This window comes from Leopardus geoffroyi, chromosome B4, assembly GCF_018350155.1.
Source record: "Leopardus geoffroyi isolate Oge1 chromosome B4, O.geoffroyi_Oge1_pat1.0, whole genome shotgun sequence".
In the NCBI taxonomy this organism is placed as follows: domain Eukaryota; kingdom Metazoa; phylum Chordata; class Mammalia; order Carnivora; family Felidae; genus Leopardus; species Leopardus geoffroyi.
The window spans coordinates 42751210-42765028 of NC_059341.1; the positions used below are offsets into that span (position 1 = coordinate 42751210).

At 43.8% G+C, this 13819-nt stretch overlaps 1 pseudogene; it reads right to left on the reverse strand.

Annotated features, from left to right (window-relative positions):
- Positions 1-621: 621 nt before the first annotated feature.
- Positions 622-1895, reverse strand: LOC123591778 (annotated as a pseudogene).
- Between the last annotated feature and the right edge of the window lie 11924 nt (positions 1896-13819).

A 13819-nucleotide genomic window follows, 5' to 3' on the forward strand; every position in this document is an offset into this window, starting at 1 on the left:
TTTATTTTTGAGACAGAGAGAGACAGAGCATGAACAGGGGAGGGGCAGAGAGAGAGGGAGACACAGAATCCGAAACAGGCTCCAGGCTCGGAGCTGTCAGCACAGAGCCGGACGCGGGGCTCGAACTCACGGACCGTGAGATCATGACCTGAGCCGAAGTCGGACGCTCAACCAACCAAGCCACCCAGGCGCCCCGACATTGCATTCTTAAAAACAAGGTAACAGTCCCCAAGTGGAATCCCTTTGCTAAGCCCCACATCACCAGACCAAGAATTAATTACAGTTTGGCTCTCCTAGAAATGGAATCTTAAGCCAGTCATTCAGGGATCACCTGATCAGCACTAGTTAGATAATCTGATCGACCCCTGCCATCCTCTAAAGTGACGTAACCTTGCCATAACCAGCCTGCTTTTTGCCCACGTATAATGGCTTAGTTCCCGCTCCTTTCTGCCTTAAAAATCTTTCATGTTGCACAGCCCCTTGGAGTTTCTTTCTATCTGCTAGATTGGATGCTGGCCTATTCAAATTGATTTTGCTCAAATAAACTCTTGACACGTTTTAATATGCATAAGTTCACGACGTGTTTTTGTTTTTGTTTTTACTAAAGCAGTCCATATAATTTTATTCACATTTGAACTCCACTGGAGTCAGGGATGAAGTGTCATCTTTCATCCCAAGAATGAAGTCTTCAGGTAACGTCTCAAGGGCTATCTGAGCTAAGCGGTCATCATAAGAAGGCAGGGTCCCTGATTTCTCTAATTTACAGGTTTCTGCTTTCTGGAGGCATCCAGTGAATCACCATGCTGCCAAAGTCCACACAGAGCCAGTCATCATCGTCCTTCCTTTCTATCTTAACAGGAGGTCCACTTTTACGTCTCGGGTATTTTACATTTTCACCATGTAGTCGGCGATGGCATGTGAGCGTCTCGTGCAAGCAAGTTCCACTATCAGTCACAGAGGAATCTGTATGTTTCACTTCTGGAGGAACCTTAATCACACAAACGTCTCTTGCATTTTCTAGCCTCAAAAGTGAAACCAGCATATCGATGTCTAACTTGGGGCCAGAACGATCTGCCGGGCCTGACTCCAGGCGCCGGACGCCCGCTGCCCCTCGGCCACGCGCCGCAGTGGACGTCGCGCCGGAGTCCAGGAGTCAGGCAGGCCGGGCCGAGCGCTGGTCCCTCCTTCAGGCGCCAGGGGCCAGCATCCCAAGCCCCGCCAAGCACCTGCTGCCACCCTGCGCCACAGCAGCGTCCCAGCCACCTCCCCACATGGACTGCCTGCATAAATTAATCTCTTAACAGCCCAGAACCCCCCAGTCCCTGGACTCATTTCTGCAAAGGGGAAATGTTAGACAGCGCAATGGCTTAATCTGCTGGAGGCCGGAGGAGGAGGAAAGTCTTTAAAATCGGATGAGTCTAATCTGCCCCGGGGGGTGTGAACGGATGGTGTCAGAATCTTGGCTCTACTTTTTTTTTTTTTTAATCTGTGGAGCCCACCTTTTTCCCCCCCGGGTAGGTTCTCCGGTTTGAGAATGTTTTCCATTCAACTGTGCCAGGTTGGTTTCGGGCTGGGCAACAGAGCCGCAGGCAAAATAAACGCGTTGCCCTCAGGGAGCAAATATTCTGGTGGGTAGGGACGACAAACCAGAGATCCAAAATACAGGGTGGGTCGTGAAAAGTATTCCAAAGAGAGGCCAAGCCTGGTAAAGGAGAGGGGAAGGCGGCTGTTGTCGAAATCCTCCCAAACACAATTAATGGACTCCCTCCGCTGCCTGGCTCACCCGCCGGCCCCACCCCGGCCTCCCAGCCCCGCAGGTGTTGTCCCCCTTTGCGCCCACTCAGTTCTCGACGGCGCCTTGGGTCAAGAAGTGTTTCCACCGCATCCCAGGCCATCTGCCCCGGATTCGGGCCTGGATGCCCGATGAGCGGGGTGGGGGACGAGCTGCCTGGCACCTGGGACCAGCAACGGCCTGGGGACCAGTGGTCGCTGCGGGCCCCGCGCCTGTGCGCGGAACTGCCCCTCGCTTTGCCCCTTCTCTCCCCGCACCGCCTGCACTTGCCTTCCTTTCCACCTTAGTTCGTGAAATTGCACAGCGGAGAATCGATGCTCCCAGGGGTCGAATCCTGCGTCTGCGAGCAGTTATTGGACAGCTTAGTGGAAAACGTTGAATGACTTTGAGAATGTGAGAGCCCGCTGAGGAGCGGCGTGCGGGACGGGGTTCTGACGGGAAGAGCTCAGGATTGGCCGGTGAATTTCCAACATTGGAGGTTTGAGTGAAGATACTGGAACCAGGGAGGTAACTGGTTGACTAGTCAATCAGGCCGATCAGAGGAGAGTAGCAAATATTGTCAGCATTCCCAGGTTTGCTAAAAGGTGAGATTTCAGGAAAGGCTTTTCTTTTTTTGGTAAGGCTCGGCAGAACGCGCAGTAGATAATGCTGGTGAGAGGCACAGCCCGAGTGGAACTTTCTTTTTTTTTAAAAAAAATTTTTTTTAACGTTTATTTATTTTTGGGACAGAGAGAGACAGAGCATGAACGGGGGAGGGGCAGAGAGAGAGGGAGACACAGAATCGGAAACAGGCTCTAGGCTCTGAGCCATCAGCCCAGAGCCTGACGCGGGGCTCGAACTCCCGGACCGCGAGATCGTGACCTGGCTGAAGTCGGACGCTTAACCGACTACGCCACCCAGGCGCCCCTCCGAGTGGAACTTTCTATTTCAGCTTTGGAAACCCAGTCCAGAGATCAGAGGAATGCCTTGTGTCTTTGCCCCTGTTTCATTAACCTTCTGCCTTGGCTTCTCTTTTTTATTATTTATTTATTTAAAAAAATTTGTTTTAATGTTTATTTATTTTTGAGAGAGAGAGACAGAGACAGAGTGTGAGTGGGAGAGGGGCAGAGAGAGAGGGAGACACAGAATCCGAAGCAGGCTGCAGACTCTGAGCTGTCAGCACAGAGCCTGACACGGGGCTCGAACCCACGAACTATGAGATCATGACCTGAGTCGAAGTCGGACGCTTGACTGCCTGAGCCACCCAGGTGCCCTTTCTCTTTTTTATTTTTATTTATTTTTTATAAATGTTTAGTTATCTTTGAGACAGAGTGGGAATGGGGGAGGGGCAGAGAGAGAGGGAGACCAAGGATCTGAAGGGATCAGCCGAGAGCCTGATGTGGGACTGGAACTCACAAACCTGTGAGATCATGACCTGAGCAGAAGTCGGACCCTTAGCTGACTGAGCCACCCAGGCGCCCCTTTGGCTTTTTTTTTTTTTTTTTTTTTTTTTTGAGAAAAGAAACCCAGACACAAAGCCTCCGGGTCTTTCCTTTTTCTCCCCCTGAAGAACTTCCAGGCAGTCCTCTGTTCACTTGTTAAAGAGGGTGTCTAATTTGGGAGGGACAAGGGACTTTCAGAGGATGCTGTTCACCCGAATAGTTCTTACGTGCTTCGCTTTCACCAGCCTCCCGCTCCTCAGAAATGCTGGCAGAGGGCCTCAGCCCTGGTGCCAAGCTCCTATCCCTTCTACGGGAAGGACAACAGGGCAAGAAGTTGGGACACCTATGCTTTTCAACTCCCCGTACTACAGTGTCATGAGCCCCTTGTCTTTTCCCTCCAGCTTTGTCGTTCCCATGTCATTATCATTTTGTAAGCTAGCTATATAACTTGAAAGCTTTTCTGACTTCAGTTTGCCATTGTTGCATTTTATTTATTGGCTGCAAGAAGAAGCATTAGGACTCAGGGGCTGCAAATATTATCGAATTCTAACATCAGTAAATTGAGATGAGGGGCGCCTGGGTGGGTGGCTCAGTCAGTAAGGTGTTTGACTTTTTTTTTTTTTTTTTATGTTTATTTATTTTGAGAGAGAGAGAGAGAGAAAACATGAGCAGGGGAGGGCCAGAGAGAGGGAGACGGAGAATCCCAGGGAGACGGAGAATCCCAAGCAGGCTCTGCTGGGATCTGAGAGCCTAACTCGAGGCTTGAACTCAGGAACCTTGAGATCATGACCTGAGCCAAAATCAAGAATCAGACATGTAACTGACTGAGCCACCAGGCACCCCAGTTAAGTGTTCAACTCTTGATTTTTGACTCAGGTCATGATCCCAGGGTGTTGGGATCAAGCCCTGGGTCCGGTTCCACTGCTGGGCACGAAGCCTGCTTGACATTCTTTCTCTCTCTCCCTCAGCCCCTCTTCCCTCAATTGTGCACTCTCTTGCTCTCTAAAAAAAATTTTTTTTAATTTTTACAAATTAAAAGAAGAAATTAACAATTGTTATATTATATGCATATTTTATACCCCTCACACAAAAGCTGAGCATATATGTGAAGCATTGCTATCAATTTAAAAAAATTTTTTAATTTATTTTGAGAGAGACAGAGCACAAGTGAGGAAGGGGCAGAAAGGAGAGACAGAGGGGTACCTGGGTGGCTCAGTCAGTTAAGCATCTGACTTCGGCTCGGGTCATGATCTCGCGGTTCGTGAGTTCGAGCCTCGCATCGGGCTCTGTGCTGACAGCTTAGAGCCCGGAGCCTGCCTCAGATTCTGTGTCTCCCCCTCTCTCTGTGTCTCCCCCCCACTCACACTCTGTCTCTCTCTCCCTCAAGAATAAATAAACATTAAAACAATTTTTTGATCCCTCACTTTCTTCAGCCTAGATATTCAATCACCAATTCTACTTAATTCTATCTATTCATGTTTCTCTCTTCAATCTTCATTGCCAGCATTATTTGCAGTCTGAATCACTGAGACTGTCTCCTGGCTAACCTCCTTGTATTATCTAGTCCTCTGCAATCCATTTCTTTTTTCTAATTTTTTTTTTCAGTTTATTTTTTTTGAGAGAGATACAGCACAAGTGGGTTAGGGGCAGAGAGGAGAGAGAGAGAATCCCAAGCAGGCTCTGCACGAACCCTGACAGCCGGAACCAAGAATTGGTTGCCTAACCAACTGACCCACTCAGGCGTCCCTCCATTGCTTTTCTCATCAAGGGTATATTTTGCAGAAAGGTGATGGGGAAATCCAGCCCGTGCCCTACAATGGAGGTCTATTAGTCCAGAAGAAGGTGCATCTAAAACACTGTCCGGCGAGGAAGGCTTTAAAAAACATATATGCACTAGGGCGCCTGGGTGGCTCAGTTGGTTAAACGTTGAACTTGATTTCGGATCAGGTCATGATCTCACAGTTTGTGAGCCCGAGCCCCTCATCGGGCTCTGCACTGATAGTGTGGAGCCTGCTTGGGATTCTCTCTCTCTCTCTCTCTCTCTCTCTCTCTCTCTCTGTTCCTCCCCCACTTCTTGTGCTCTCTCTCTCTCTCAAAGTAAATAAACCTAAAAATTTTTTTAAAATAAAACAACAAACAAAAACAGAGATTCAAAAAAAATTATATATAATAATGTTTATTTATTTTTGAGAGAGAGACAGAGACAGTGCGAGTGGGGAAGGGGTAGAGAGAGACCGACACAGAATCAGAAGCAGGCTCCTGGCTCTTAGCTGAGACTGATGCAGGGCTCAAACTCATGAACCGCGAGATCATGACCAGAGCTGAAACCAAGAGTCAGACACTTCACTGAGTCACCCAGGCACCCCCTGCTCTATTCTTAACCTCATCATAAGTCCTATGTGCCAGCAGGCCTCACACCAGGGGGCACGTGGGCACTTCTCACTCCTGCCCATCCTCAATCCTGTGATACTAATGGCAAACATTTGTTAAGACTGGGTCAAAAAAAAAAGACTGGGTCAGGCTGAGTGCCTTACTTTTATTATGTCAGTTAATCCTTGCAGCGTTCCTATGGGAACGTTTTTCACATTAAAAAACTAGGACATAAAAATAAAATAATAAAATAAAATAAAATAAAATAAAATAAAATAAAATAAAATAAAAAACTAGGACATAGAGGTTATGTAACTTGCACAAAGTCAGACGAGAAATAGTGTTGGAGCCCCGGTAGGATCCAGGCAGTCCGTCTTCAGAATACATGTTCTTGGGGCGCCTGGGTGGCGCAGTCGGTTAAGCGTCCGACTTCAACCAGGTCACGATCTCGCGGTCCGTGAGTTCGAGCCCCGCGTCGGGCTCTGGGTTGATGAGCCTGGAGCCTGTTTCCGATTCTGTGTCTCCCTCTCTCTCTGCCCCTCCCCCGTTCATGCTCTGTCTCTCTCTGTCCCAAAAATAAATAAACGTTGAAAAAAAAAAAAAAAAAAAAAAAGAATACATGTTCTTAGCTGCTCCTCTAGTCTTTACTGAAATGTCACTTCTTCCAGGAAGCAGCCCGGAAGCCTCATTTCTAGGTGAAGTGCTTTTCACACTGCTGCCTCAGGATGCTGTACTCACCCTATCGCATCATCACTGTTAGTTTCCTTTTCAGTCACCTCACCAGAGTATAAACTTCATGAAAGAAAGGAGTTGTTCAAGAATGTCATTAGTATGGTGGCATAAAGAAAGGAGAAATATACCCAATATAAAATTTTAAAAATAAAATAAATTTAAAGCCCCCCCCACCCCAAACAAGAGAAAAGAAATATACCCAGTAACAGATCCAGATAAATATTAACAGCATTAACAGAATTTTTAGCCAGTGTATAATGCACTCTGATATGGTCTACGTTTTTGTTTTGGTTTTTGGTTTTTACTTTTTTTTTTTTTTTTTTTTCATTTCACTATTCATTAATGAGTCAAAACAAAGCTTGAAGAACACTCATCTAGGGCAGGGCCTGGAACAAAATTAAGACATCATAATATCTGTTTAATCATTCGTTCATTCATTGTTAAATCAATGGACATGTATATTTCACACTCATATATAGTAAGTCACAAGTATTCACAGAATGAGTACATTTGTTTTCAAGGTTGTTTTGATTTTTGTTCTTTTTTCCTCTCCCTTAAAATTGGAAAATTCTGCCACTATTATTGAAAAGGCAGGAATAAACTTTGAGCTCCTGAATCTCAGCAGAGGTTAAAGAGGTTAATCCTAAGGGTAAAGGTCAAAAGCAACATCTTTTCTATTGTCTTCTGACCCTCTTAAGCAAGAACACTTTTAAGAATTTGTTATCTAAGAATGCAAGGCTTACAAAACATTGTTATCCAAGGCAATAAAAATGACCCCATCAATCCTTATCAACTACAAATGTATATATATACCCTTGGAGGGAAGGAGGTCTATTTTTTGTTTTCCTTGCTCTGTGCCCAGACATTCAGGGTTCTGCTTTAGATAAGATAGACAATTTAGACGTAGCATTAATATTTTATTTTCCTTGGCTTTGTAGCAACCAAAGAGATTCACTAGCTGTTACCCAGAAGAGAAGTTGTTCACAAACATTTATCTAAATTTTAAATTGCCATTCAAGCAATTTCTTAATATTAAATATAAAGGTTTTTAAAATATTTCATTTTTAATTTTTTTTTTTAATGTTCATTCATTTTTGAGAGGGAGAGACAGAATGCAGGCAGGGAGGGACAGAAACAGAATGAGATACAGAATCTGAAGCAAACTCCAGGCTCTCAGCTGTCAGCACAGAGCCCATCGCAGGGCTGGAACGCATGAACCGCAAGATCATGACCTGAGCCGAAGTCAGATGCTTAACCAACTGAGCCACCCAGGCGCCCCAAATATAAAGTTTTATAATGAAATATTATATAAACTTTCACCTGATTTTAATTTATAAAGTTATTCAACTCTGAGTTAAATGTTTATTTTATTTTATAATTATATTTATCCTGTCTAAAATGTATAATTGACTATTGCTATATGTTTATTTTAATTCCAATTCCAAAATTCTAATTTTTACACATGCCTAATACTTTGAGGTAGGCCATTCTAATTTCAAAAATCTTCTGAGTATGTAAATTTATGGATTTAAGGTAGCAATTTCATTGATGAGGTTAAATAGACCTAATTTCTTCTCTTTGAAAAAAAAATTTTTAACGTTTATTTACTTTTTGAGAGTCAGAGAGAGACAGAGCATGAGCAGGGGAGGGACAGAGAGAGAGAGGGACGCACAGAATCCGAAGCAGGCTCCAGGCTCTGAGCTGTCAGCACAGAGCCTGATGCGTGGCTCGAACTCACAAACTGTGAGATCAGGACCTGAGCTGAAGTCAGACGCTTAACTAACTAAGCCACCCAGGCGCCCCCTAAAAAAATAAAAACTTTAAACTAAAAAGAAACATGGGGCACCTGGGTGGCTCAGTTGGTTAAGCGTCCAAGTCTTAATTTCACCTTAGGTCATGATCTCACAGTTGGTGAGTTCGAGCTCTGAGTTAGGCTCCATGCTGACAGCTTGGAGCCTGCCTCTCCCCAGCTCCCTTGTGTGCACTCACTCTATCTCAAAATAAATAAATAACCTTACTAAAAAATATTAAAAACATAAAAAGAATCATAATGAATGCAGAGAACAATACTAAGGGAGGGGATAACTCGTGGTAGCTTTATCAAAAAGAAGTTGAGGAGGGGCGCCTGGGTGGCGCAGTCGGTTAAGCGTCCGACTTCAGCCAGGTCACGATCTCGCGGTCCGTGAGTTCGAGCCCCGCGTCAGGCTCTGGGCTGATGGCTCAGAGCCTGGAACCTGTTTCCGATTCTGTGTCTCCCTCTCTGTCTGCCTCTCCCCCGTTCATGCTCTGTCTCTCTCTGTCCCCCCAAAAAATAAATAAACGTTGAAAAAAAAAATTAAAAAAAAAAAAAAAAAAGAAGTTGAGGAGCATCTGGGTGGCTCAGTTGGTTAAGCATCTGACTCTTGATTTCAGCTCAGGTCATAATCCCAGGGTGTTGAGATCAAGAGCCGAGTAGGGCTCTGCACTGACAGTGCAAAGCCTACTTGGGATTCTCTCTCCTTCTCTCTCTCTCGTTCTCTCTGCCCCTCCTGACCTTCTCAAAAATAAAAAATAAATAAACATTTAAAAAATGTTTCAGTGTTGGGGTGCCTGGGTGGCTCAGTCGGTTAGGCATCCGACTTCAGCTCAGGCCATGATCTCATGGTTTGTGAGTTCGAGCCCCGTGTCGGGCTCTGTGCTCACAGCTCAGAGCCTGGAGCCTGCTTTGGAGTCTCTGTCTTCTGCCTCTGCCCCTCCCCCGCTTGTGCCCTGTCTCTCTCTGTCTCTCAAAAGTAAATAAATGTAAAAAAAAAAAAAAGTTTCAGTGTCTTTTTATTACAGGAAAAGGGGCTCATATATATAGTAGTAGGAGGGTATGAGTGGGATTAGTGTGTTAGGGTTGGAGAAGCTTCATTCTATATTTGAAGTTCTCCTTAGTTCCTAATGTCACTGTATCCAATTCTTTACCTATAGGACTTTGTTTTGGTGCTTCCATACCCTTGGTCCTTTGAACTGGTTGTTTTTTACAATTTTATTATTATTATTATTTTAATGTTTATTTATTTTTGAGAGAAAGAGGGAGTGCGAGTGAGGGAGGGGCAGAGAGAGAGAGGGAGACACAGAATCCCGAAGGGGGCTCCAGGCTCTGAGCTGTCAGCACATAACCCGACACAGGGCTGAAACTCACGACCCGCGAGATCATGACCTGAGCCAAAGTCAGACGCTTAACCAACAGGGCCACCCAGATGCCCCTAGCTTATATTCTAGTGGTTTAGAATGATATTCTATAGTTGGAATAGCTGATCAAAGGACATAAATATTTTTTTTGACTGTGGTAAAATGCACATAACACAGTTTATCGTCTTAACCATTCTTTTTTTTTTTAATTCTGTTTTTTCAACGTGTATGTATTTATTTTGAGAGAGAGAGAGAGAGAACAAGCAGGGAGGGGCAGAGAGAGAGGGAGAGAGAGAATCCCAAGCAGGCTCTGCACTGTCAGTGAAGAGCCGGACTGGGGGCTCGGACTCATGAACCGTGAGAGCATGACCTTGACCAAAACCAAGAGCTGGATGCTTAACTAGCTGAGCCACCCAGGTGTCCCTCATGTTGATAATTCTTAAATGTACAGTTCAATGATATCAAACAAATTCACACTGGGCTGCCATCACCACCTTTCCAGAACTTCTTTCCTCTTACAAAACAGAAATTCTGGATGGTTGGGGTGGGGGGGGGCGGGGTGCCTGGCTGGCTGGGTCAGAAGAGAATGCAACTCTTGATCTCCAGGGTTGTGAGTTCTGGCCCCATATTGGGTGTAGGGATTACTAAAAACAAACAAACAAACAAACAGAACAAGAAAAACAAACCATAATCTCTGTATCTATTAAACAATAACGCCCCATTCCCCATTCTCTCCTCCCAGGAGCCTTGGCAACCACCATTCTGCTTCCTGTCTCTAAGATTTGATTACTTTAAGTACCTCATATAGGAAGGCCTTGAGTAGTTTCAAAGCTTTTAATATACATTGCAGATGTTTCCTCCAGAGAAGTGTTATTAATTTATAGCCCAGGGCGCCTGGGTGGCTCAGTCGGTTGAGTGTCTGACTCTTGATTTCAGCTTGGATCGTGATCCCAGGTCAAGGGATCAAGGCCCAAGTCAGGCTCTGCAATGAGTGTAGAGCTGAAAATTCTCTCCCTTTTTCTCCCTCTGTCCCTCTCTCCTGCTCTCTCTCTCTCTCCTCTCTCAAATTAAAAAAAATTTTTCAATAAAAAAATTTATACCCCAGAGTTGAGTATAATGCTGTGTTTCCTTGCTTCTTTACCTACACAAGCTATTGTTCTGTGTGTGTGTGTGTGTGTGTGTGTGTGTGTGTGTAAGTAAGCTCTATACGCAACACGGGGCTTGAACTCATGACCCAAAGATCAAGAGTCACATGCTCTACCAACTGAGCCAGCCATGCGCTCTGCTATTCTTTTCTCATCTTGCTAATTGATAGACATCTCATTGCTTTATTCTGCTTTTCTATTTTTTCACTAGTGAGGTTGAATATCTTTTATGCTTACAATCGCGATAATTCTGTTGGCCTGATATCTTTTTCACTTTATTGATAAGAAAACCAAAAGCCAGAGAAACAATTTGTCCAGGACAAATTGATAGAAATGGGGTTTTAATCTAAGTCCCTGACTTCAGAAGTAGTTCTGTGCTATTTAGCCATACCGCCTCACTTTTGAATTTCTGATTTAAGCTGAAAATCCAGAATCGGGATGTTTTTGTTCGTAGAGTCCTCGAAGACCATCAAATTTAACCTGGTGACTGTATAGGTAAAGAAAGTGAGGCCCAGGTAGGTTAACCCTTTATGACATCTCAGACCATTTAAATCTTTCTATTTAAAAAAATTTCCATGTCTGGGTATGTTTCATAAAACACTGACACTGAGACACTGAGTGAAATGACCAAGATTACACGGTCTTTGGAGGATCTGCGATTAACTTAGATCTTCTGACTCCTGCTGGATTTGGTGCTTTTTCTTGCGATATATATATTGCCGTATTGCACACTCTCAATTATTTTCCTTCCCTTGATCAAACTCCCCTTTAATAAATAAAAATGATAACAATAATTAATATCCACTAACTTTTGTTGAGCATGTCAAATGACAAAACTAAAACAATTTAGTAACAAGTTTGATGTTCTTTACTTAAGAGAAAACAACTATGGAGGTGCCTGGCTGGCTCAGTGGGTAGAGCATGTGACTCTTGATCTTGGGATCGTGAGTTCAAGCCCCACAATAGGTATTGAGCCTACTTAAAAAATGAAAGAACGTAAAAATTTTTTTTTAATGTGGAAAAAAAAAAAGCATTTAAGAGAAAACAACCATGGATTGGTTAAATACGGTGCTTCACAGCAAAGGGACACTGTTCCCAAGGGATTTAGTGCACATGGGAGTTTTATAGAACATTAGAAGGGGCAACATGAACACAGGGCATGATCTGCGAGGAGGTTGGAGAGTTCCTTAGAAGGTTAGCAAGTCCTGTTTTCCAGGGAAAGGTGAGCTAGCTAAAGCTGAGTTGGAGGATTGTGATTGGTGTGTGTTAAATTTCCCTGATCGGTGTTTCCATAAATGCAGGCTAACTTAGGTTTAGGTTTGTGACATGGGCACCAGGCCAATGGGGTGGTCTCCATCTTGTGGGTTCAATAAACTAATTAACTTTATCAAGTGCTTCACTGGTAGATATTGCCCTGAGCATGGCATACGCATCATCGCATAAGATTTCCTCAGTACCTTAGCAAAGAACGTTTGTTCTCAGTTTACATTTGAGTGACTTGGTCATTCATTGATCACACAACGAATAAGTGGTGGAACCTGAATTTAAGCCCGTTTGTCTGATTCTGACTTTAAGTCATAAACGTTAAATAGTGAAAAACAAAATGCAATCCACACTTACTGTTGAAAACGGGTGGAGATTATAGATTAATTTCCAGAGTGTTAACTTTTAACTTTTTAGGATGCAGGCAAGAGGAGATAGGAGACATGGGAATGGAGAAAACTTGGTTATCTAGAAGAGAGAGACCTCTGAAAACAGCACCAATTCATTTGTTCCTTTATTTCTTGCACGGATATCTACTGAATGTCTGCTACCTGCCAGACATTTTCCTGGCTCGTGGAGATACTTAGAGGAAAATACACAGTGGAGATACTTAGATGAAAACACATGAGTCTGATTCCCAAGAAGTACATTGCCTGGGAGGGACCTGGACAAAAGACACAGTGAAATGCGCTGCGGTGAGTGCTCTCATGAGGGCTCACTCAAAGCTCAGTGGGAGAAAGAAGAAACATCTAAATATATTTTAGTGAGCCAAGACGTCTTTGAGGGGAAGTAACCTTTGAACTTGGTCCGTGCAAAGACTCTCAGATGCAATGAGGTCATAGGAGATCTACAAATAGGTCAATATCCTTCCAAGGGCGTTAACATTGGTGATGGTGGGTGGTAGGAAATGAGGCTAGTGATACGGTGCGAGATCAATAAAGGTTTTAAATGCCAAACTAAAGAGTTTTGATTTTATCCTGTAGGTGATAGGAAACGATTATATAGTAAAGACAGCATTTTGTTCTTCCTTTAGGGGAAACAAGTTCTTAGAATGGGTGGTATAAAATCGTGTAAAATGAAAAAGTCCCTGTTCTCAAAAAGCGCGAAAATTAGTTTGGCAATAAACCAGCTAATTCTTCTACGGCGTTTGACAATCTACCGGTAGTTTGATAAAACAACAAAACACAAAACCAGGAATTGATATATAGTGCCAAACCTCAATGTCTCGATAACCTCCATGCCTTTCCACATGTAATTCCTTCAGTCTTGAATGCATGATCGTCTTACTGGAAAATGTCTACTTCAACTTTAAATCGTTCCCCTGTGTGACCACTTTTTTTGTCCTTACCATTTGGCAGGCATTGTGCAGAGCACTTTAAGTACATCATCTTGGGGCGCCTGGGTGGCTCATTCACTTGAGCATCCGACTCTTGGTTTCAGCTTAGGTCGTGATCCCAGGGTCGTGGGATCAAGCCTCTCGTCAGGCTCCACTTGGGATCAAGCCTCTCGTCAGGCTCCACACTGAGCGTAGAGCCTGTTTAAGATTCTCCCTCTCTCTCTCTCTCTCTCTCTCTCTCTCCCTCCCTTTGCCCCTCTCCCCCATTGCACATTCTGTCTCTGAAAAATAAAATTTAAAAAAAGATTTAAAAAATACATCATCTAAAAAAAAATAAATAAAAAATAAAAACTACATCATCTTATCAGATTCATATGGCATATTAGAAGGTCAGTTTTTCTTTTCAGTTGAGAAAACAAAAATTACAAAAGGTTAAGCGGCATACCCAATGTCATGTAACTAAAAAGTAGTCGAATCAGAATTAACCCAGTCTGATTATTTATTTATTTATTTATTTATTTATTTATTTTTCAACGTTTATTTATTTTTGGGACAGAGAGAGACAGAGCATGAACGGAGGAGGGGCGGAGAGAGAGGGAGACAC